Source organism: Lactuca sativa, chromosome 5 (genome assembly GCF_002870075.4).
Source record: "Lactuca sativa cultivar Salinas chromosome 5, Lsat_Salinas_v11, whole genome shotgun sequence".
Classification (NCBI taxonomy): domain Eukaryota; kingdom Viridiplantae; phylum Streptophyta; class Magnoliopsida; order Asterales; family Asteraceae; genus Lactuca; species Lactuca sativa.
Window position 1 is genome coordinate 278794765 of NC_056627.2, and position 25641 is coordinate 278820405.

Sequence of the window (25641 nt, forward strand, 5' to 3'; positions counted from 1 at the left end):
TTATGGGCCCCGAGATAGTCCATGAGACTGCTGAGAAGTTGAAGGTGATTAGGGAAAGGGTGTTAGCAGCCCAGGATCGTCAGAAGAGCTATGCTGACAAGAAAAGACGACCAATAACTTTCGAAGTTGGGGATTCCGTTTTGCTTAAAGTCTCACCGTGGAAGGGACTTATACGATTTGGGAAACGAGGAAAGTTGAGTCCAAGGTTTGTTGGACCGTTCAAAGTTCTTCAGAAGATAGGGAACCAAGCTTACAAGCTGGAATTGCCCGAAGAACTCAATGGTATTCATAACACCTTCCATGTGTGTTATTTGAGGAAATTCACGGGAGATGTTCCCGACATAATTCCAATCTCAGAGTTAAGGATGAATGAAAATAAAAGGTTGATCGAAGAGCCTGAGGCAATTGTTGACCGTAAGACTAAGAAGTTACGACGCAAGATGGTCAACTTGGTGCTAGTCCGATGGAAACATTCGAATGGGCCGAATCTCACTTGGGAAACAGAGGATGACATGATGAGTCGCTATCCACATCTGTTTGCTGATGCATGATTCCGGGACAGAATCATCCTAAGGGGGAGAGAATTGTAACGTCTGGGTTTCAGGGCTAAGCATTTTTGTCAATGTAATAGTCTAGGTCAACTCTTGTAACTCTTTTTGAAGTAATAAAGATGAAATATTTGAGTATTATGTGAATTATGTGTGTTTATGTGTTTATTATTTAATTATAAGTGTATAATTAATAAATAATAAAAATAAGCGTCAAAATTAAAGTGTGAGATAAGCCCGATATCTCTACATAAAGTTGTAGATTATGTCTCAAGGTTTCCGTACATATAAAGAACGCCGAAATCCGAGTTATAACGAAGAAGTTATGGCCCGTCGAAGTTTTACGGTAAAACCGGCACGGCACCGGGAAGCGTAAATAGTGAATTTACGATAGAGCGAGATTTAGCCTTAGTGATCTAAACGAAAGTCGTAGAATATGTTAAAATAAGAACATCGATAAAAAGAACGCCCAAATCTGACTTCGTATGAAGAAGTTATGATTTTTCGAAGTTTCGAAATAGCAGTGTACAGCCCGAAATTCGAATATTAGATCGAGCGGTTTTTAGCCGACACGACCTGAACGAGAATCGAAGATCTCGTTAAGGGTAGCGTAACGAGAAAAAGATGGGTGAAAACGGATGTCGGATGAAGAAGTTATGAGGATTTAACGGACCAATCGTGTCCCGGCCCGTTAATAATATAAAATTTAAAATCGAGCCAAAATTAGCCGACAGAGTCTAAACGAAAGTTGTAGATTACGTTCCTACCTTCGCGTGGATATAAAGAACGTTGAAAACGGAGGTCGTACGCGAAATTTACGAATTTTTAAAGTTGAAGTATGAAAATGCGAAGTCTGTTGCGAGGCTGATGACGTGGCTGCATCTGGGCCGCCCATCGCTGATGAAGGAACGCGCTTCGGATGATGACACCTGCCCTCGCTGTACGCTCCGCGTCCGAAGCCAGTACGCCCCGCGTACCCTCGCCCTTATCTCTTCCGGAGTGCTAGCCAGCTGGTCCGAGGTGGCGCTCCTATCCGATGACTACGCCCCGCGTAGGTCCGAGGTACGCCCAGCGTACCGAGGCCTCGCAGGGCTATAAAAGGAGGCCGATTTTCCATCATTTCTCACACCTTCTTCACTTCTCTCTCTAACTTCTTTCTCTCTCTACAACCCCAAAACACCTCTAAACCCTAGTTAAGCCCCTTAGCACCCTAGGGAAGCCCCGAGGCTCCCGGAGTCCCGAGAAAAAGGAATTTTTCGGTTTCGAAACGCCGCTCCAATTAAGTCCCGGTTCTCGATAAAATTCGCTGTAAGTATGCTACGCTTACGCAATTTTTAATATAGCTTTCAAATAATTATAGGAATGTTATTAGGTCCTTAAAATAATTATTTGGGCTATTATTATGAGTTATATCGAGTATTATTAACGCTTAATAATACTCGGACTAATTAATTTGTCGCGGTTATCGTTAAACTAAACCCTAGTGGTATCGATACTAGGTTTTACCGAAGGAATATCGTTTTGAGAGTATCGAAGCGCTCTCCGAGTGCTGAGTCACCACCTAATCAGGTGAGTGCATAGTTACTTTCAGCTTACACATAGATATGAAGTATTTTATATAAATTACGTGCTATGTGTGCATATTATCTGAATACTTGCTATCTATGCTGGATGAACATTGTTATACATGTTTTCAATGATTTAAACTGTATATGTATTTTATATCTACGAAAATGTTGGGGTAAAACATGGGTAGATGTAATAGCTGATGTGTGATAAAATGATGAGAGACCTCGATGTTGATGTTGTTGTTTCTGTCATCTAGCGGAGTATGGATGACGACCACGGACTCTTCTAGACAGTCCAGTGGAACGCTAGCAGGCTCGCAACCTGTAGGTGTTTGTGAACGATGTGTTCACCGGTGTACTCCATCCCCCACATGGTTGCCTTTAGGACATTCATTGCTGAGGAATCCCCTTAGCAGTAGTGTCCGTCCCGATGATGATCCTTAGGCTAGGTCCCTTATGATAGGTGTTTAGGGACGTAAAGTGAGGATAACGGGAACGGGTAATCGGGTTATTGTTGATTGATGAAATTAATAAACTTATTTATTGTGGGTTGAAAACCCTATGTGCTCACCAGGCTCCCAAGCCTGACCCACTCAGTTTTATGTATTACAGGTAGTGGCGCATGAGCATAGATGTGATGTTTTGGACGAGGGATTACGGATATAGGCCTGTAGATATGAAATAATGTAGTAAGGCTTATATTGTACTGTTTATGCTTTTGATCTGTACGAACATGACATCCCGAGTCTTTTAATGAAATACATTTCTATGGAAATGCTTTTGATAAATCTTTATCATATTTTTGTTTTGGGACAAATTCCGCAACACTTTCATTTAAAATGTAACTCTGATTTGTAAACAAAGCATAAACAAACCGGTCTTTTCTGGCCGTGATTTTGGGGATGTTACAGATGAATTACTACAACCTTGTTTTTTTTCTTCATGTTTTCTTGCTGCTATCATACATATATAAACGAAGAGGGACGCCCTTGATCCTGCTATCAATTTCCATGCTTTAAGGTTATCCTTATTAGAAACATCAAGCTCTAAATTACACCTGTTCAAAACATAAATCATTAAGATATGAAATCATGTAATTATAATATACTTCTGTTCATTGATGTTTAACTACAAATGAGACATTTGACATTGTATTCATACAAGATTACAACTGAAACTTTATCTAAAAAACATAGTTCTAATCATTAACATTTAATCAATCTATAATACTGATTCACATCTATTACCCTTGTTTTCTTTTTCCTTGTTCTTTTCAAATGAATCAACCAAAACAAAAAAACCAAACCCGTTTTTACCCTTCTTCTTCCTTCCTATCAAGTTACAGTCAAGAACAAATTTTGTTTTGTTCTCGTGATTTCCTGCAAACAAGAAATATAACCATTGGGATTATTGCTTCATCTTCTTCATATCAACTTCCAGCAAACAAAAACACCAATCTAAATCTAGTAATATAAACCCATCGGTTTCTGTTGGAAAATCAAAGCCAAACACCCATCATTAATGACAGACCCAGATTCAACTACAAGATCATAATCAGACATATTTCATTGAAACAATAGTCACATGTTCATTTCATTGCCATTAATGGGACCATGTTTCTTTGCTTTAACATCAACGAATTGTTGGAGAAACATTAAAGACAAATGATAGAATAAAAAAAACTTTTGTGAAAAAAAAAACAAGATTTTATTATTAATCACAATAACAGCATGATTTACATCAGATTACAACATATAGATAACGCAAGATGGTTGCTTCTTAACCATCGTAACCATTTAAGAGAACCAGTTCTAGCTTATATTTCAACACAAAACCCACCTGAATTTTCATTCTTCTTGTCTATGCTGACAATCAAGCTGTCTTGATCATGCACCTGATTATTGTCATTGACATCAAACACGATATTAGCCAAATATGCATTATTAAGACCAGAGCTAGATTTAGGAACATGCACAGGGGTGGTGCCTGTTGTAGAAGGTCAAAAATGGCTGAAAGGCAAAAATGAACAATTTTTCCCAAATATTAGACATTAAGCACCAAAAACAGTCACACGGAAAAATATGACAAATCTTGAAAAACTTAAAGACATTTATGTCAATAACCCTTAAAAAAGACAGTCTTTAACCCTTGTTATGGCCACATACATGAAATATGACAATAAAGTGTTTCAATAAACATTACATCGTCCACATACATGAAATATGACAATAAAGTGTTCATGGAGACCCTCCATGACATGCATAAATAGGAAATGTTACAGATGAAGAAGATGTATTAGTCGTTATACAAATTAATGAATTTTCACTTCATTATTTTTTTCTCATACAACTTTACTATTTTTTTCTTACGATGCATTGATTTGTACAAAAGTTTAATGAACATATTTTTAAAAATCGAACCTTTTCCAAACATTTCATATTAAAAAAGTTCCAATTTCCCTGTGAATAATTAAAATGCCATTAACTTCATATTCATCGAACACCGGCGTAACATCCTACTACGATTTAGTTTAATCCGATTGAATGTCAACTATGTATTTCACCTCATTCAACCATTTCTTTGACCTATACATTATGAATAACACCTCTTCAAATATTAAACGCCGTTACTACACCCCTAGACAATAACGAAAGATCTATCCAACTTTAAACAACTGTTAATACATTTTCTGCAAGAGACCTCAAAACCTATTTGTTGTTACATCCAGTACAAAATATCCCAATTAAGAGAAATACGATTTATCGAAATCTATTTTAAATAACATAACCTTTTTCGACGCCCAACTACGCTCTTCATTAAAATAAGTGGACCATTGTCGATGTTTCAACCTTCAATAAGTCAATTGTTGACCACTGCTATTAACCGACTCAATCAAAGCTTTTAAACGAGAACGAGACAATTTTGTGACAACTTTATAAAATATAAATACACTCGAGCCAATTGAACTCTCAAGATCGAACTTCATTGAACTCGCCTATGAAACAACTACATACCATCAATTGAAATAATTAAAGAGATGAAATTAGTCCGAAGAATGGGGTTATTTTAATTCAATTGAGGAGTTACATAAGAGCATTTATGTTATTCGTTTTTAAGTATTGTTGAGGTGAGAGATTGTTCGAAACTCATTTACCTCAAGTTGGTACAAGCATGAGTTTCTGTCTTGTTCCCACTCTTAAAGCATGTTTCAGATACTAATTGTTATTTATGCATGACAGAAAAACAGAGAACGTCTGTGTATAATGTTTTCTATTATTCATAAAATTTATTACAGATGTCGTCCTCATTCAGAAAATAGTTAGGTGTAAATGCATAAAAAATACTCCACAATTACATCATTTGGAAATTCCATATTACATATATTTTTCTTTAACCATATAGCATAACAAACTTCTTTATATATATATATATATATATATATATATATATATATATATATATATATATATATATATATATATATATATATATATATATATATATATATATATAAGTTTTTTTGCATGGTTATACCATTTAAAACATAAAAAAATTTAGAATTATGAATATTTTTTTTTATATAGATATGGTTTTTAGAAGTATAAATACATATTTTTATATTTTTAGAATTATTAATATGTATCTATACTTCTAAAAATATATTTATACTTTTAAAAAAGTATATAAAAATACATATTTACACTTTTAAAAATATATGTATATACTTATAAAAACGAAAAAATAAATATTTAGACTTCTAAAATTCATATTAGTATTTCTAAAAAATATATTTGTACTTCTAAAAACATATAAATATGTGTGTCTATATATATATATATATATATATATATATATATATATATATATATATATATATATATATATATATATCAAAGTTATAAAAATCGTTCGACGGTCGACTCGTGTTAATGGACTAATCGGTCTTGACGGAGATTAATTGTTGATTAATCGGGGACCATAGATTATTAATAAAAAATTAAAATTAATCAAATATTAATATATTGGGTTAATATTATAAAAGCCCTAAATTTTTAACACGTAATTGGAAAAAACCCAGATATTTTTTTTTATTATTGTTGTGGCCACAACTTAACGAGTTTCATGGTTAAGTTGGTTAACTTTTTTGCAAAATCAGTCCTAAAAAGTTCAAATTTAGTCCCTAAGGTTTGAAAAAGATTACACCACATGGTTTTTTAACTTTATTTTTCGTTTTTTGTATAATTTATTTATTTTCGGTTTTTTTATAAATATATGTACATTTTTTATTTTCTTATATATATATATATATATATATATATATATATATATATATATATATATATATATATATATTACTTATTTTCATTTTTTAACTTTATTTTTCAACAATTTTTTAAAATCTTTTTACCTTTTGTTTTAGTGTGTATATATAGAGTATATTAGAGTTTTTTTAGGTTTTTTCATATTTCTTTTCGTATTATATTTTTTTTCATCTTTTTATTTTTTTATTTTTTTTATTGTTTTCCAATTAGTATTATTTTTTTGTTTTTTTGTACTTTTATCTTTTTATTGACATTTTTCAAAAAAATATAAAATGTATTAATATATTAGAGTATATTACAATTTTGATAATTTATAGTTTTAGTAATTGTTTTTTATTTTTATTAAAGTAAATAAAGTAGTTATGTTTATATTTGTAATTTTGGTCCAACTTATTTTCCTTTTTTTCTTTTTTTTCTTTAGTGCTATTATATTTATGTTACGGAAAAATGAAAATTAAAAAAAAAATAGTTTGTTTACTAAGAATTGGTGTTTCAATGTGTTATATAACTTGAAAATTAAATCATATTTCTATATCTGATATCAATAGATTAAATTCAAGATAATATTTTTCAATTTGATAATAGACTAAAAAAACAAAAAAAATAATAAAAATAGTCGATCTTTATAAAAAAAACTTGTTATAGTAATTTATATTGAATTCAAGTTCGTTTACTTGAATCAAAGTAAATAAAAACATTAAAAAAACCATAAATAACCAAAATAGGAAAAAAAAATAGAAAACAAAAATTGTAATATGAAAAACCTTAGAAAAAATATTAGAAAAACCATAAATAACAAAAAATAAAAAAAAAATAAAAAGGTGAAAAAAAATTAATATAATACGAAAAGAAATATGAAAAAACCTATAAAAAAAACTCTAATATACTCTATATATACACTAAAAAATAGAAAACAAAAGGTAAAAAGGTTTAAAAAAATTGTTGAAAAATAAAGTTAAAAAATGAAAATAAATAAAGTATATATATATATATATATATATATATATATATATATATATATATATAAAGAAAATAAAAAATGTACATATATTTATAAAAAAACCGAAAATAAATAAAGTATACAAAAAACGAAAAATAAAGTTAAAAAACCATGTGGTGTAATTTTTTTCAAACCTCAGGGACTAAATTTGAACTTTTTAGGACTAATTTTGCAAAAAAGTTAACAAACTTAACCATGAAACTCGTTAAGTGGGCTAGAGTGATAACTCTGCGAGAAAGTTGTGGCCACAACAATAATAAAAAAAATATCATGACTTTTTTCAATTATGCGTTAAAATTTTAGGGCTTTTATAATATTAACCCTAATATATCTAAAGAGAAACAAGTACTTCAAAATTATAAAATAAGAAGTTTTGTAATTTGAAAAATTGAAAATACGAAAATATAAAAATTTTGGTATAATATTTGAAAATTTGAAAATTTGAAAAATTTTGAGTAAAAAAAATTGATTTTTTTTAATATTTTTTAATTTTAAAAATTTTAATTTTTTTTTAATTTTTTGATTTTTTTTTTACTTCTTTGACTTCTGTCGACAGATTAATCCCGCCAAGACCGATTAATCCCGCCAAACCCGATTAATTCTAAATTTTCGATTAATACCTTAATTCTTGACCGTTAGAGAACGCAAAGCAATTAATTCATGATTAATCACCGATTAATCCCGATTTCTGCAACCATGATATATATATATATATATATATATATATATATATATATATATATATATATATATATATATATATATATATATATAACATGTTTATGATTGAACAAGCTTTTTGTGTATAAACATGTTTTTTTATTGATATGTATATTTTTAAATACATAAAAATACATATTTGTAGTTCTAAAAACATATTAATTTGTTCTTTTTACATTTTAAACGGTTTAATCGGGCAAAAAAGCTCATATATATATATATATATATATATATATATATATATATATATATATATATATATATATATATATATAGAAAGAGAGAGAGAGAGAGAGAGAGAGAGAGAGAGAGAGAGAAACTTAGGTTAAAATGAGAACAATTATAAAATTGAGAATGCGAGAACAAATTTGGGTCATATATTTGTTTTTGCCGCAAAATCCTCCAGCCTACTGGTGTGACGGAATGTAATATTTATATGTGAATAAGTATATATTCATATATGAATAATTATATGCATATTCTCAAGTGATTATATATATATATATATATATATATATATATATATATATATATATATATATATATATTAGTTGTGAGACCTTTGTATTACATGAGTTTAATTTTAAAAAAAAAAAAAGTTAGATATAAAAGTCTAAATATTTAACAACTTTAAATTTATAAAAAAAAATAAGAAAAATAATAAATTATTAAAATGAAATGTTTTTTTATATTTTAAATTTAAATAAATAAACAAAAGAAATTAACAAGCTTTAGTTCGGAATTTTGAAATTAATAAGCATTAATGAAATTGATATCTATTTATTACTACATTTATTGTAAATATTAAATGAAAATATTATGTGGAATTGAATAAAATAAAATAAAAATCCAAAAAATAACATGCGGGAAAAATTAATTCAAAATAACCAAAAAATGATATTTAGCAAATTAAATGAGAGTGGGGCATGTGGAAAAAAACTCTTCATTTATTAGAGTAGATTACTGTAATTATTACATTAAAATATTATGTGGAATTTAATAAAATAAAAAAAACCCAAAAAATGACATGTGGAAAAAAAATTAATTCAAAACAACCGAAAATATCATTTACCAAATTAAATGAGAATGTGACATGTGAAAAGAAAAACGTTCATTTATTAGAATAGATTATTGTTATTATTACATTAAATATGTGGAATTTAATATATATATATATATATATATATATATATATATATATATATATATATATATAAACACTCAAAAAATGACATGTGGAAAAAATTAATTGAAAATAACCAAAAAATAACATTTGACAAATTAAATGAGAATATGACATGTGACAAAAAAAACTTTTATTTATTAGAGTATATATATAGGAGAGCGTTCAATCGAGAACATTTTCTTATTGCGATAACATTAGAGAACAAACTTGAACCACACAATATTTTTTAATTATAATTATAAAATAATATTCATATAAATCAAAATATAGTTACAAACAATTAAAAAATTCACTAACCAACAGCACTCACCACCCAACCAACACCACCTACCATCCACCACACATCAACTCTACCTACAACCTACCAACCACCCATCACCACGACCTACATCCCACTACTACCACTCACTTCCATTATTCGCTACCACCACTCACCCCCACCACCACACACCACCAACCACCACTACCAACAAACCAGCACCACAACCTAAAACCCACCATCACCACCCACAATAACAATCCATCACCACCACCCACATGACTGCACAACATCCCCTAGAGTTTTCCCCATTGGCAATTAATGAAATTACTATAAGGTTTAAATAATATATTCACTTTGATCGGCTTTGGAACAACTCGTTGTATGTTTTATTGTTTTAAAAATGAAATATTTACCTTGGATTTTTGGTATATTACAAGTTGGTATCAAAGCCTTGGTTTGAGGGATTCGGGCACACTCTCGGGTATGTTTGAACTCAAACTGAGGAATTAGTAGTCTTTTGAATGAAAATAAGTTTCTAAAAACATTTTTCTAAAGAAAATAAGTTTCTAAAATGATTCTTATAAAGAAAAAGGGGGTATGATGCATGCAATCAGTCGAGCTCAAGTAATTGATTCTCATAATACCCATACATGTTGATATGAAGGATGGGGCTAGGGATACTTTCAGGAATTGCATGATAGATTGGTCTGATATGTGATGCCTTGTAACCTAGGAGGATTGGATGTTATGCTAGATTTGGAAACTTGTAATTGTAGAAGTAATTGTTAAGTGTATGCTTTAAAAATTGTATATGGTTAGGATCATATAGCCCTAGAATGATTGATTTGGCCTTATTTCATGTTCCTCGTTTAGTTGTGGTCCTAGGGTAGAGTCTATTATTCGACAGTCTATTTGATCTTGTATTTTGTATAATTTGCATGCATAAGGAAACTTGTAATGAGAGTGGAAGTTCCTAGCATGTGTTGTAGTAAGTAGGCTTTGGAGGTTCCTTGTTTGTTCTATGGCTTGGAGTGTTACTGCATGAATGCTGCTTGCTTTGTGCTTTGTGGGACTCTTAGTGATATCAATTAACTATTAAGTGAATGTGTCAAGTTACATGTTGTAAAGGTTAAATAATCTCAGAGTGATGGATTTGAATCTATTGCGCAGCTCTCGTTTGAGTCTAACTGTTGTAGGCTTGATTTTGTTATTTAAAGGATTATCTAAGCTTATGGCATGTGATTATATTCATGAAGTAGTTAGTTGATATTAGTGGTAGTTCTTCAGCAACTAATGGCAGGGGGAGGTCGGGAACTTACGAGAGCCTAGAAAGTGTTTTAGTGGGTTTGGTTACGCTGTTTAGCGATTACTTGGAGTACTGATTTGAGAAGCTGACTTAGAGGATTCGTGATAACTCCTGAAGAAAGTGTGGACAGTTGTGGAAGGTAGTATTTCGCTCGTACTACTGAAAGCATAGGACCCATACTCAAATCGAGGGGAGTCACAAAGAATCTAGGAAGCCTGTGAATGAGGATTTTAGGTATGTTGTGATTATTGTATGGTTGCTTTTCAGAATGGTGATGAGAACACATGGAGAAGGCTTAGGTTTTGGTTCAAGATCTAGTCATGAGCCAAATGATGGGAGGATTGCCAGGGTTCTGAGTTTGCATAGATTGAGGAGATGGAAGGTGTCTTCGGCACTGGTCCCTATCCCATAGGAACCAAGGTTCGGTTTGCCTTGGATCTCTTGCATCATGCGACAAGGAGTTGTTGGGAATTGATTGCACAATCTATTACCCTTACTAAGTTAGAGACTATGTCTTGGGAAAAGTTTGTGACCTGGTTCCGGGCGGAGGATGCGCCAGCTATCGTAGTGCAGTCGTTGGCAAGGGAGTTTGTGAGCGTGTCAGGGTGCAAGAACCTGAATGATGTGATTGTTGGAGCCCGTGAGCGGGGGATTTATTTGGAGAACCTCGAGAAGAGGAAGGCAGAACCGATTCAGATTGTAGTAGGTCGGGCAAAGAGGCCCAAGAATCAGGATTCACATTTGGGAGGCTAGTAGGGCCAGGCCGTTGTGTCAAGTGTGAAAGGACCTATGTGGGAGGTTGTCGGGAAATAGGTAAGGGATGTTTCATTTGCGTAGATACGGGTCATTTCAGTAGGGATTGTCCTCAAGAATCAGTTTCGATATGTTTTCACTGCAATCAAGTAGCCCACAAGAAGGCCGATTATCTAGAATTGATAAGCGGAGCACTGAGGGAACCTGCTCCCGCCACTCTGAGGAATATTGATGGTCACAAGGACATGGTGGAGGTTTCTGTGGGGAGAAGTCGAGTATTATAGTCCAAGGCCGAGGGTCCGAGTTCCTTCAGTCGACATCGCATCGCAGGTATGTGTTGTAATCTCTTCCCTTATGCTCATATGAGATATGTTTATGATTATATGTTTGTGCCTGAGATGCTATGTGTGGTCTATCTAAGCCTCCACTTAGAAGTTGAGTTTTATTCATGAGGATCTGGAGAATCTTCATATGCTATTTTACATACCATGGGCCATGTTTAGAAGAGGCTTGAGTATTCTGCTAAGGATATCAGCAGCCAGTCGGATCCTTAGTGGTGTTAGCGAGAATTCAAGGAATCTGCAAGGTAGGAATAGCAGGTTGAATGCACGATGTGTAGGAGTTTTCATGGTTTCGAGGTATTAAGGAACTGGTTTGGTCATGAGTGTAAGATCGGTAGTTTCAAGTTCACACCTTCGAAGCGAGGTCAGTTGCAGGTGGCATGGGAATTGCTCTAAGTGCAAGTAAGTGGTTGAGCGAGTTGAGTACGTGTTCGATATTGAGATGTTGTTTCTCATCAACTGATCCGTCGCCAAGGACTTGTAGTGCATTTAACGGAAAGTGTTTAAAGATTTTGAGATTCATTGAGGTATTGGGAATGATCATTCGGTCTTGGAATGTATAAGCGGTAGGCATGTTGGTCGAGGAAGGCTAGCTATAGTAAAGCTCAGGTTGTCGACGGCTACCGTCAGTAGAGATTGAGTAGTGGTAGCATATCACTCTTAAGTAATGGGAAAGTGTTGTTCGCAGGGGTTATTCGAGCCATTGTATTTGTCAGCAGAAATTGATTGGTATCTATTGGCGAACTTTGAGTGGATCAATCCTTCGCAGGAGAGTCGTTGGATTCGTGATTCGTCCGTTCCGGTCAAGGGTTATAATTCTATGACACGAGCTAAAATGGCTTAAGGATTTGGATTCGTATTATGGGAAGTAATTAGGGTTATTGAGCGCGTTCAGATTTCAGGAACTATTTATCTAGTTTTGGAATGTGTGGGATCATTAAGGTTGGCTAGTAATGATTTTTTTTCCATTAGGGTGTTGTTTTGATAGCTAATGGGCCAATGATTTTTTTTTTTCCATTAGGGTGCATGAGTCCTGTTAAAGTTGGGTTTCGATGAAAGCATTGAAGGGTCGTTAGGAGTATGAGTCAACCTTTTCAGCGGATCGGGGATTCAAGAGGAATCGGTCGGAGTGTCTGGTTGTCAAGAGGATAATGATGAGTGATTTCAAGGACAAAATCTAAATTAAGTGGGGGAGAGTTGTAACACCCTGTTTCTAGTTGTTCCATAGTTCGAAGTCGTGGCCTGAAGATCAATTATCATAAGGCTTCGGGCCTTAGGGAAGGAGAAGTATAGGTAATGTAGATTATGTTATCTAAGAGTTCGACTTATGTTTTGGAGCCCAAGGGTATAACCGTAAAGTAATAGTCCGGGTCTTTTATTAATTTTGGATTTAAGCTCGGGAATATTTAAGGTAGGGGAGAGCTGATAGAATTGAAGAGCTCCCCATTACCTTTCCATGGATATAAAGAACATTGAAATCGGACTTAGAAAGAAAAAGTTATGGCCTTCAAAAGATTGGTGATTTTAGTCCTTAGCCGAGTATGTTGGGTGTACGCTATGAGTACGCTGGACTTATTGGGTCGAAGTTGGTCACGAAGGAAACCCACATACGCTGGGCATATAGGTCACCAAGGGCCAACCTTAATTTTTAGGGTTTATGCCCTATTTAAACACCTTAATTCACTTTTGGACATTCCTATTACCAACCTCCACCTCTCCAAACCCTAAGAACGAAACCCTAATTGCCATTTGAGTGTTTTGAGTTTAGAAGTGAGTTTTGAGGATATTTGTGGTGATTTTGAAGGAATAGGAACTCTTGGAAGTTGAATTGGTGTGGCTAGAACTTGTGGATCCTAAATCATCATCAACTTGGAAAGATTTTTAAGGGATAAAGCTCTTAACTTGATGGTTCTTTGTGATAGATCTAGTTAGGGCTTGTTTTTGTACTTTTTATGGTCATTTAAGTCTTGCATGAGAGTATGAGCTACTCCAGAAGATAAGGATGATAGGTCTTATCATTTTTGAGGTCTCTTGTTCATAAAAATGCAATCTTGATGAGTTATATTGGACCATGCATGAGTTAGGGTGCTTATTATGGATTTTATTGAGTATTGGGTCCCAATAAGACATGAAAAGGAGTAAAGTTTCCAACTTTACATGTTAAGACATCATATAGGATCAGATTTGAGAATCGAAAATAGTGGCTTAACTGATTAGTGATATGGGTTTGCTGGGGAGTACGTTGGGCGTAACCAGCTCGTATGCAATGCGTACTAGCCCACGGTGATGTACATAGGGCATAAGTCTGAGTACGTTGGGCGTCCTCATCTGTTGTTAACTTTCATGTTTTGGGCCATATTTTGACTATTAGAGTTTTAGGCCTTGTCGGGTCACTAGTCTCTCCGACGTTGGGCCATTGTTAGGCTTGGGGCCTCTTGGATTCGGGCCCATAATGGGTTTTAGGTATCATTTACAGATTTGTGCTTTTGGTGCCTTTGGATTGGGCATCGGTTATTTAGGCCAAGTAAGGAGAGGGTAAAATGGTCTGTTACCCTAAGTGGTCGATAAATGAACTAGATTTCCAGTTATGGTTTATGGCCTAATTATTGATTGGGGTTTAATTTGATTGATTAACATGGAAACTTTTCGATTAAGTGGCCCGATCATTTGTTCGACTGATAGCAGACTAATGTGAGTTTTCTCACTATATTCATGGGTTGAAGGCACCAATTCCGACCCAATGTATGTTATGTAGAATGTTAGTTGTCTCTGTGATACTTGCATGAAAGACCAGGATCTGACCCTGGGCACTTATATGTAAGACCGGGATTTGGCCCTTGGCATTTCAAGGAAAGATCATGGGGGTAGCCCATGGCACTTGTATGTAAGACCGAGATTTAGCCCTCAGAATTGCAAGGAAATACCATTAGGGTAGCATGTGACACTTGTTTGTTATTGTATGTGATATTTTAAGGAACTTACTAAGCTTTGTGCTTGCGATTTTATATTTATGGTTTTAGGTATTTTCGGTTCGGAAGGGAAGGGTCCGGCCTACACAACATCCCCCAGAGTTTTCCACATTAACAATTAATGAAATTGCTCTGATGTTTAAATATTATATTCACTTTCATCAACTTTGGAACAACTCATTGTATGTTTTATTGTTTTAAAAATAAAAATTTTACCTTGGATTTTCGAGATGTTACATGTTTAACCTTAACCTTCATTGACAACGGGTGAGTTACTTGATTTGTTTATGTTTGTGTTTTGATTTTTTATCAGTTTTTAAGTTCGATCATTATTTTATTTGATTATACTTTCTGTTATCATCTCTATCCCTTTTAGAAGTTAAATCCATTTTTATATCTCTTTTCACCTTCCTTGCACTCTCGAGAGTTCAAAGTTTTCAAGAATTGTGTTTAAGTCTATGTATATGACCGTATGTATGAGGTTTTGAATGGGTTTCAAAAAAGTTCACTACAAGAAAAAAGGCCTTTTACGACGCACAAAATACGACGCTCATTGATCTATGTTACGCAAAGGAGAGTGACATTAGAAAAATGTCATCTCTTCAAAAAATTTAAGGATAGAAGACATGCATTATCGCGCGCCCTTAAATTAGTGTCTAAAAAAAACACGGAGGGCACCTATAATAAAATGCGCGTCGTCTAAGGATGTCGCTTTATATTTTTTAATGGAACGCGCGTTCCATCCTTTAATAGAGGGGGAAAGGGGGAAATGAAATTTTGAAAAAATTAAAAACCCCGCCATGCTCTCCTCTACCTTCTTTCAATCGTTCTTCTCTCTCTCTCTCAATCAAATACCAAAAATCGACTATTGTTGGAACTAGGGTTCCGGTTCTTAGTGAAATCGAAGGTTTTTTGGTCACTAGGCCATGAAATTGATCAAAGGGGTATAGTTTTTGGAACCATGACTATTGATGGAACTAGGGTTTCAGTTCAAAAACCCTTCATCTACTTCCCTCGATCTTCAGTTCCTCAAGTACTTTCTCAGCCTCTCAATCAATAGAAGAGTTGTATCACAACTACAAATTTAGAGTGATTTCCATATCAAGTAGAACAGTAGCTCCATTAAAGTCAAGGTCTCGAAACTCCATGGTCAATCACCATCAACATTCTACTTCTTTATTTGTTCCATAGGTTTGTCTTCCTTTATTACGAGTTTTATAACCTTTTTAATCAAACTTGATTAGCCCTCGATACCTAATGTTATCTTTTGCGTTGTTGCTTCTGCTCTGTTCTTCTTGAAACCTCCCCACACTCTCATGTCGAAACATAATTTTTGATATCGAGTTGGAAATCAATAGAAATGGCTATGAAGGTCGGTTGGGTTGGACGATTCTCTGGAGGACGAGAGAGATTTGAACATGGCAGATCGTAGGGCTACAGAGATTGAGCTTGATACCATGGAGGGTTTTGCGTCAAGGGAAAAGCTCCACCATCATCTCAACGACCAAGGTTGGTTAGGGTTTCTGTTTTTTTTTTTCTGTTTTATTTCCATTCCTTCACCATCACCAATGTTACTTTGTGCTTCATCTGATGTACGATTACCTTCTCCTTGTTATGGTGGCAATACTCCTATGGGTTGCTCTGATTCTCCATGGGATAATTTTGCCCCTTCTCTTGTTCTAATTAGGGCAATAATGAGAGTATGATGTTAGAGATGGAGTACAACTCTGAGAGTATAAAGGTTGTTTGAGTATAAAATCCCATATCGACTCTCTCTGTTCATGGATAGCTTGAAGTTTATACATCTTTTGTATATTCTCTAAAATCTTGCAGCTAATTTACTTTTCTTATTTTAAACCAAGGATTTGAATGGATAGATGGTTTCATTTTTTTTAATTCAAAAATTGGAACTCTTATACTCTGTAATATTTTTTTTCAGCTGATTTGATACAAGAAATTGACAGCAAACTACCTGTTGTACAGCTTGCTCTTGAGCTCACTCACAAGATCTTTGGTTCTTGTCCACCTATGCAAAGTTTTGATCCAGCTAAGATGCTCACAGTAAGATTTTATTTAACTATAACATTGATGCAATTTTCCCTTTTTCCTATTCCTAAAATGAACTGATGGTATAGTAATTAGGACTACGGTAAGCTTCAAACACTTGATATAATGGTTTCATGCAGGAAATCATCATGTTCTCCTGTTTGCTCGCAAATCCCATTATGATGTGTTGTTTCTTGTGCATTTTTATTTTTAGGAGGTATTATTATTGTTATTAAGTTGTCCGATGTTCCTTTTGCTGCATGGGCTTTAGCAAATTAGGCAATGGCATCAGATGTAAATAGATCCCATATCGAAGAACTCGACTTCAATGGACATGTTGTCATGTCTGCATTGATTGCTCCTGAAAGATCCGTGAAATTTCACGGGAGTTTAGTAGCTCAGTTGTTGTTAAAAGACGAAAATCTCCCCATGAATGATTTTGTTTCTGATTGGAGTTCTACCCTTCTTACAACCGTTTCTCAAGCAAGCAAAGCCGATGATATCTCTTTAACTCGTGTGGCTTTATCTGCATTTTTACTATCTCTCGAGAGGTGCCCTGGTGCTCAAAGGGTAGTTATGGAAAAAGGTCTTCATTTAATGAGGGAGACTGCTAAAAGGACTATGAATCATAAGTCTGTTCAAGAATCATTAGCAAAAGGGTTGGAATCACTTTGTTCAGGGGACATGCGTTTGTCTATTGAAGAAGGACAAAAGTGGTCTTGCATTCTGCTTCCATGGGTATTTAGGGAAACTTCATCTGATGCTATTAGATCTTCTGCAATCACAATCCTTTCTCGTATCTGTGAAGATTATGGGCCTTCTTCCATTCCCATTTCCCAAGGTTGGTTAGCTATTATGCTTTCAGACATTCTCAAATCCAGAAAGTTATCTCTTAAAGGGAGTGCTCAACCTAGGGACAAAGTCAAGGTTTGTATCATTGTTACTTTTTTTTTCTTTTTTGTTTATGGTAATTTACGGAAATACCCTTCTCTTGCAGACACAAATCGATCAGGCAAATGTACTTTCTGGTACCCAAAGTGTGAACCAATTGGCTAGTGATGTGGTCAACTTAGCAGTCAATGGTGATTCATTTGCTTTGGAAGATTTTCTTACCCTTGAACCATTTATTAACACATACAAAAATCTAAAGAAAGGAAATATCCCTAAAGTGAATGCTTTAGATTCTGCACTTGCAACTTTAAAGGGTATCAAAGCAATGACAGAAATCTGCAGTGATGATTTATTTTCTCAAAAGAAAATAATCGATTATGGCATAATTCCTCTGTTACGCCGCTTTTTATTAAGTGATGATTATGAGAAGTTATCAGCAATTGAAGCATATGATGCATCAAGAGACATGGAAGCCAATGATCATGGCGATTCATCTGTTGTTGATGCCCGGGACCCGTCTAGTGTCCGGGTCCCACCTACAGCTCATGTCCGTAGACATGCAGCTCGATTGTTAATGGTGCTTTCAGTTCATCCAAAAGTTAAAAAAATGATACTGGAAGATAAAGATTGGTGTAATTGGCTTGATGAATGTGCAAATGGAAAGATATGTAGTGATCTGAAAACTCAAAGCTATGCTAGAGCAACATTGTTGAATATCTTCTGTAATGATGATGATGATGATGATGATGGAGATGGAAATAATGGCTCTAAAAATCATGGTTGTGCTCGTTATGGTGAGACGATTTTTTTGATTAACCCTGGAATGAGTCATTGGGAATGCTCTAGAAAAGGAAGGAATAATAATAATAATAATAATAATAATAATAATAATAATAATAATAATAATAATAATAATAATAATAATAATAATAATGATTCTGAAGGTGGATTAGAGAGTCCTTCACTTGATGTTATTTTTGTTCATGGGCTTCGTGGTGGGCCCTACAAGACTTGGAGGTTATCTGAAGACAAGTCATCGTCTAAATCTGGGCTTGTGGAAAAGATTGATGAAGAGGCAGGAAAACATGGGACTTTTTGGCCAGGGGAGTGGCTTTCTACTGATTTCCCTCATGCACGTTTGTTTAGTCTTAAGTACAAGGTTTGTGATTATATAAAATTATAAATTGTTTTTGTATAAAAACATGATTGTAAATTGTAAATGAAGTTTGAGTTATATCTTTTGTTTTGCAGACGAATCTTACACAATGGTCTGGATCAAGCTTGCCTCTTCAGGTTTGTGGTGTGTTATTAGAAATATATTTAAAAAATAAATGAGATTCGGAGATGTTTGGTTATTGGAAATGTAAATAAATTGGAATGTGAAATTTTGTAGGAAGTTAGCTCGATGCTGTTGGAAAAGCTTATTGCAGCACGTATTGGAGATCGACCTGTTGTATTTGTAACTCATAGGTTGAAATATTTAATTAAGAATGAAAGAGAAAAAACAGAAGAATTTCTCTTTTAGCCATTTTGGTGTTCTTGTTAATATATTATTATATTGTATTGCAGCATGGGGGGATTGGTTGTGAAACAGATGCTACATCAAGCAAGTGCAGAAAACAGAGGCAATCTTGTCAAAAACAGTGTTGGTGTGGTATGTTTGATTTAATAACTTATCACTACTTCCAATTAATATTTATTATTATTTAAAGTTACAGGACATGAGTATCGGCACATCATGGAACATTTAGGTTAGTTGTTGTTTTTCCTCTTGGTGATCCATCAATGAAGTGGCCAACATCATGTAATAACATTTTAGGGGAAGATGTATGTATATGTTTTTTTTAATGAATAATGTAATCATATGTATGAATATAAAATACAGTTTGTTATTTGTATGACAAAAAATTTTATGTAATGGATAGTATTTTTTATATATGGTATTTTATTTTCTTGTTATGAGACATTAAATGCAAATTTAATTTAAAAATTAATAAATATATAAATATATTTTTTTAGAACATTTAAAATTATGATACGCAAAAATGTGTGTCATCTTCATTTATGACATGGCCTTTCTTGACAAGGGCTTCCTTGATACGCATTGCGTGTCATAAACATGCGCGTCGTAAGGTTACGACACGCAAATGCGTGTCGTCTTCATTTATGACAGGGTCTTCCTTGATACGCATTGCGTGTCATAACCGCGCGTCGTAAATGCGCGTCATAAATGAGCGTCGTAAATGCGCGTCGTCTATAGATGACGCGCAAAAGCGCGTCGTCTCTCTTTATGACAGGGCATTCCTTGACGCGCATTTGCGCGTCGTCTGATCGTTTTACGACGCGCAATGAGCGTCGTAAAAGGCCTTTTTTCTTGTAGTGGTTCATTTGCACAGACTTAATAAGATGAAAAAAATACAAGTATACTGTTGTTTATAGAAAAAATTAAAGGAAGATGTTATAAGATACAACTAATTGATAATTCGTTGTTATTTCATGCATCTAGCCCCAACAATGGGTTTTGTAGAACGACTGAAAAAGAATTATATGTAAGTTATATTTCAAGATACTTAAATCATTAAAAGGGAATTCAAGTTGGATGCACATTTGAAATCAAAGGGGAGGGACACCTTAAAAAAAGTATGAAATAGTCCTTTGAGATTGCTAAGACATTGCTAGAAAAACTTAAAAAAGATACAGGAAAAAGAAAAAGTTGAGCCGGTTGACACCTATAGCTTGGGTATAGTGGTCTCTAAGACTATTAGTGGAAAACAAATGCATATATGTTTTTATGAATCTGTTGGAGGACAGTACCTATTTGAACATGTAAGCCAAAAAATATTAGCACTTAATTTTTTTTCCAAGTTATCAAGCTAACGATTTACTAACTTAATGAATTTATGGTCACAGACTTGGAATCTGTATAATGTTGGTTGACGACACATTACGCCCAAGTGAGTGTAAAGAAAAGAAATAACGTGAGTGATGAAATAACACTTATGTTTGATTTTGTAATTTACTCAAGTCCTTCACTCTTTTTCTTATGGTTGTGTGTCAAATTTTAAAATTTTGGTGAATCTAAGGATTTATGGTCATGATGTCTTATCCAGATCACATTTTTCTACTAATTTTCCTTTCGTCTATTTCTTAATTTTTTTTTTGTTTTTTATTAGTGATATTAACTAGTAATGTTGGATAATATATCAAATGTTTTTAATTTGAGCTTGAAATTCAATTGAAATTTTGAAAACCAACATGCAATTTGCAGGACATTATTGTTAGTCACACAAATACAAGAAATAGTTTTGTATTGATTTTAAATATGTGTTATTTGCTTAAACAATACATAGAAGACAAGACCAAATGTCTCCATAATTAAACACACAGATAATGAACTAAACATGATAAATGATAAAGTTGATCAATATAAACATATATAATTTGTCCAGCAAAAAAACATTTCTTTCTTTCTTCCTGTGGCATCAGATCCAAACGTCGAATTCCAACATTATTATTTTTTTTTTTGTTCAAAAATTCAATCTGCTTGTCTCAATTAAAAATGTTTTGAGCTAATGTTTATTTTTTTCGGAATTATAAAGTTACCTACCAAACTACTCATGTTATATCCATTTCTTTTGATTTAATCAAAATTAATTGTTATATAAGCTATTCTAACCATTTAACCATGACAAATTTAACATACACCTTGATAACTCTTTTGATTATAATCTGTGAACATCATATTGCTGGCACCAAAGTTATCGGTGGCTCTTTTCATATCTTCCAATTGCATTTTGAAATGTTGAAACTTCTTAACGAAGGCCAAATAATGAGAAAATTCAAATCTAAGTGTTTGAAGCAATTGCAAGTACTGTGGTACTTGAAATATATATATATATATATATATATATATATATATATATATATATATATATATATATATATATATATATATATATATATATATATATATATATATATATATATATATAAGGCCCTACGGTATACCAAGGACGAAAGGGCGCGTAGTTTACGTGGCCACGAGCGTTGTCCGTGCACACCAGCCCGAAACTTCGTGGTTGTGGTGATTTGTGGTGGAGAGGACGAAGGACCACGACCAATCATCTTCTTCATCTTGCGTCTCTCTTCTTTCCTCTCTGGTTTTCGTTCGTGGTCTCTTATGTACACCAACTCTCATTCGTTGTTCATGATGGTGATTGTGGTTCGTGGCTCGTTAAATGTATAACAGATGGCCTAATACCAACATTCATTATGGTTTCACTAACATTTAGTAAACTCCTTAAACAACACAACTGCTTCTATTTGTTTAATAAAGGAAAAATGACTCCGGAGGGTTACCAACTGTTGATTTTGTTCATATTTAGTCTCTTTCCTTTTTTTTGGAACGCAATATACCATCGAACTTGTTGTTTGTGTTCATCATAACCCTTTGATAGCTGGTCAAAGGGTTTCGATGAACACAAACAACAAGTTCGTTTGTACGTACACAAAAAAAAGGAAAATGACCAACAGTTGGTTACTCTTATGTGTCATTTTCACTTTAATAAAATATCAAAACATACAAAACAAATTGAATATTCATAACAGTATATATATTCATTTTAAAACAATTAAAAACTTACTTAAAAAATTATATATGTGTAAATTAATAAATATTAATAATTTATTTGCAAATATTTGATTAGACATTACGATTTCAATTTATAATTAGTAATTTTCTTTATCAACCGTGGTTTCCACATGTTTAAACCGTATGTGTGTGTGTCTATATATATATATATATATATATATATATATATATATATATATATATATATATATATATATATATATATATATATATATATATATATATATATATGACGGTTCATTTGAGATTTAAAAAAAATCAGAAATCTTAAGATTCACCCTCAACCACATATTTCTTAGTTTCAGCTCTAACGCTTCAGCTTATCGGCAACAGTGGGGTATGCCTAATCATATATGATTATATATATTTATAGATATATGTCTAATTATAACTGATTATACATATATACATGTTTACAGATTGAGTAATCATATATGATTATGGTTGTTGGAAGCGGAGTTGTTCCCAGATTTTGAGTAATCACATATGATTATGATTGCTGGTAGCAGAGATGGTGTAGTATAGGTGATGGAGGTGGCAGTGGTGGGGTCGGTTGGTGGCTGGTGGCAGAGATGGTGGCAGTGGCAGTTCTCGTGGTGGGGAAAAAGAAACGGGTGGCGCTGAATAATCATTTATGGTTATAACTCTTCTGTCACACCGGTACGCCGTAACGCTAGAACGGAAAATGAGAAATATATGACTGATGTTGAATTTAAAGATCTTTATTTTTTTCAGAATCTTAACGTCTGTGTGTGTGTGTGTGTGTGTCTATATATATATATATATATATATATATATATATATATATATATATATATATATATATATATATATATATATATATATATATATATACTAGCCGTCTACTCGCGCAAAGCGGCGGGCGGCGAATAATTTGATCTCTTTAGAGTTAAAATCATTTTGCGTTCACTTCGAGAAATGAATATTAAATGACATCTATTTTTCAAGAGCATTACCATACCATATTAAGGGGGTGTTTGGCTAAGCTTTTTTAAAACAACTTATTAGGTTCCACATCACTATAAGTTAAAAAAGTGTTTGGATTAAAATAACTTATTCCGGTGGGGAACCTCTAATACGTCATTTTTTCATAAGTTATCCTACACTTACTTATTAACTTATAAACTAATAAACTAATAAGCAATAAGCTTTTTTGCCAAACACCCCCTAAATGGTTATTACTTCCATTTATACATACTCAAACCACTTTGTACTGTTTATCGTCCTCTTTTTTTTTTCGTTTTCCTTAATTCATTTATTAATTTAATGTCCTAATAAGTAAAACGCTAAAATATATAAATAATAGTTTATAAAAATAAACCTTTAGAATATCAAATGTTGTGATTCAAAAGTCAATAAATAGGCCTTTGAGAAGGCCAAAATACTCAGGTGTCAACTTGTTCATTGTGATTTTAAACCAAGTTTGGTCACAAATTAAAACATTTTCAATGATGGTATCTAATTCAAGGATTCATATTGATTTAGGTTCTAGAAACCTTAAAATATTGAACAAAATCTATATAGAACCTTATAATAAGGACAATAATCACCGTAATCAGGAAGTCCATGTGATGGAACTTCATAGTATAAGGACCAATGATGAAAAAGGTTTCATTTTTAGACTAAACAAGATGAAAAATATACAAACTACCTTAATCATGTCAAATCTTGTGTTTAACCGTTCTTTATTGCAAAAGTAAAATGTCAAAATATACAAACTAATGATAATACAATGCTCTAACTGGCCCTCTTGGTTGAGTTCTTTGAACCTGCAAAGCCAACACATTAAAGAAATATAGTAAAAACCTTTTTAGGAACAAACCCGATATAATAAAGCCTTCATCCAATATATTTATAAGATAAAAATACAAAAAGTTAAAAATGATGAAATCAATTACAAGTAAGGATTAAAATAAAAACCTATTAAGAAAGAGCCATCTGCAGGAGAGATATTTGAATCAACATGTATTTTCTGATGGTTTCAAATTTTGAATTATCCGAAATTTAGGGAATGAGATAGAATTTGTTGAGAAATATAAGGATTCAAAACACAGGTTAAAATTTAATATTATTTTATTGATGACTACTTGTACTATTAGCTTAATGATTTGAACGTCTTAAAAAAATAATATTATTATATTCAATCTATTTTTAGAAATAGTGGGATTTCTTTTATAAGATATTAAAGATATACACGATTTAATCAAAACTATATGTTATAAAAATTGGTAACCATTAAAAAAGTGTTATAATATACATATTAACCATTTTTAAAAAAAAAAGGCCAAATTTAGCCTATTTTCTAATCATTATTTTAAAAAAAAAAAATACACAAATGATGCAAATAGTTTCTAAAATTGCATGTGGACCTTATAGGTTGCGATTTCAACTTATGAGCTCATATTTGAGCTTATGGGTTGGGATTTTGCGGTGAGTTGAGTTCATGAGTAGGGGTTGTTTGTTTAGATGAATTGGTTTGATCCAATCCAATCAAGTGAATCCAAATTGATTTCGGTTTTCAAAACATGGATCCAAATAGTCCAAACTAAATTCAAATCCGATCCAATTATAATTCGATTAGATCGGTTTTTATAATTCGGTTTTCAAAAACCAAAACATTTGAAAATTACATATTAATTATAATATTACCAAATTTACACAAGAAACAAAAACAAATTATTTAGCTATGATTTGAAATTTATAAACAACTACGAAGAAGATATATTATAGTTAAATATTTTATAGCTAGAAAACGATTGAGAGAAAATTCGTATTAATGTTTTTTTATCGGGTGAAATGTTTTGAACCTATTTGAAAAGATAAATTACAAAATTAATAAATGACTATAGATATATATTATATATAAATAAATAAAAAATGTTGATTCGGTTTTTTTGGACTGTGCGGTTCCTTATTTTATAAACCAAAACTAATCCGGAATCCAAAATAAAAATTCGGTTTTGTCGAAAACCAATCCAAAACATCCGAATATCCGAACCAAATAGTCCAATTCAAATTGTCCAATTGAATAATTCGGTTTTATCTAAATAGTGGACA

General features: G+C 32.8%; 1 pseudogene; it reads left to right on the forward strand.

Annotated features, from left to right (window-relative positions):
• The first annotated feature begins 16393 nt into the window (after positions 1–16393).
• On the forward strand, positions 16394–19776 carry LOC111920026 (uncharacterized; annotated as a pseudogene).
• The last annotated feature ends 5865 nt before the right edge of the window (positions 19777–25641 follow it).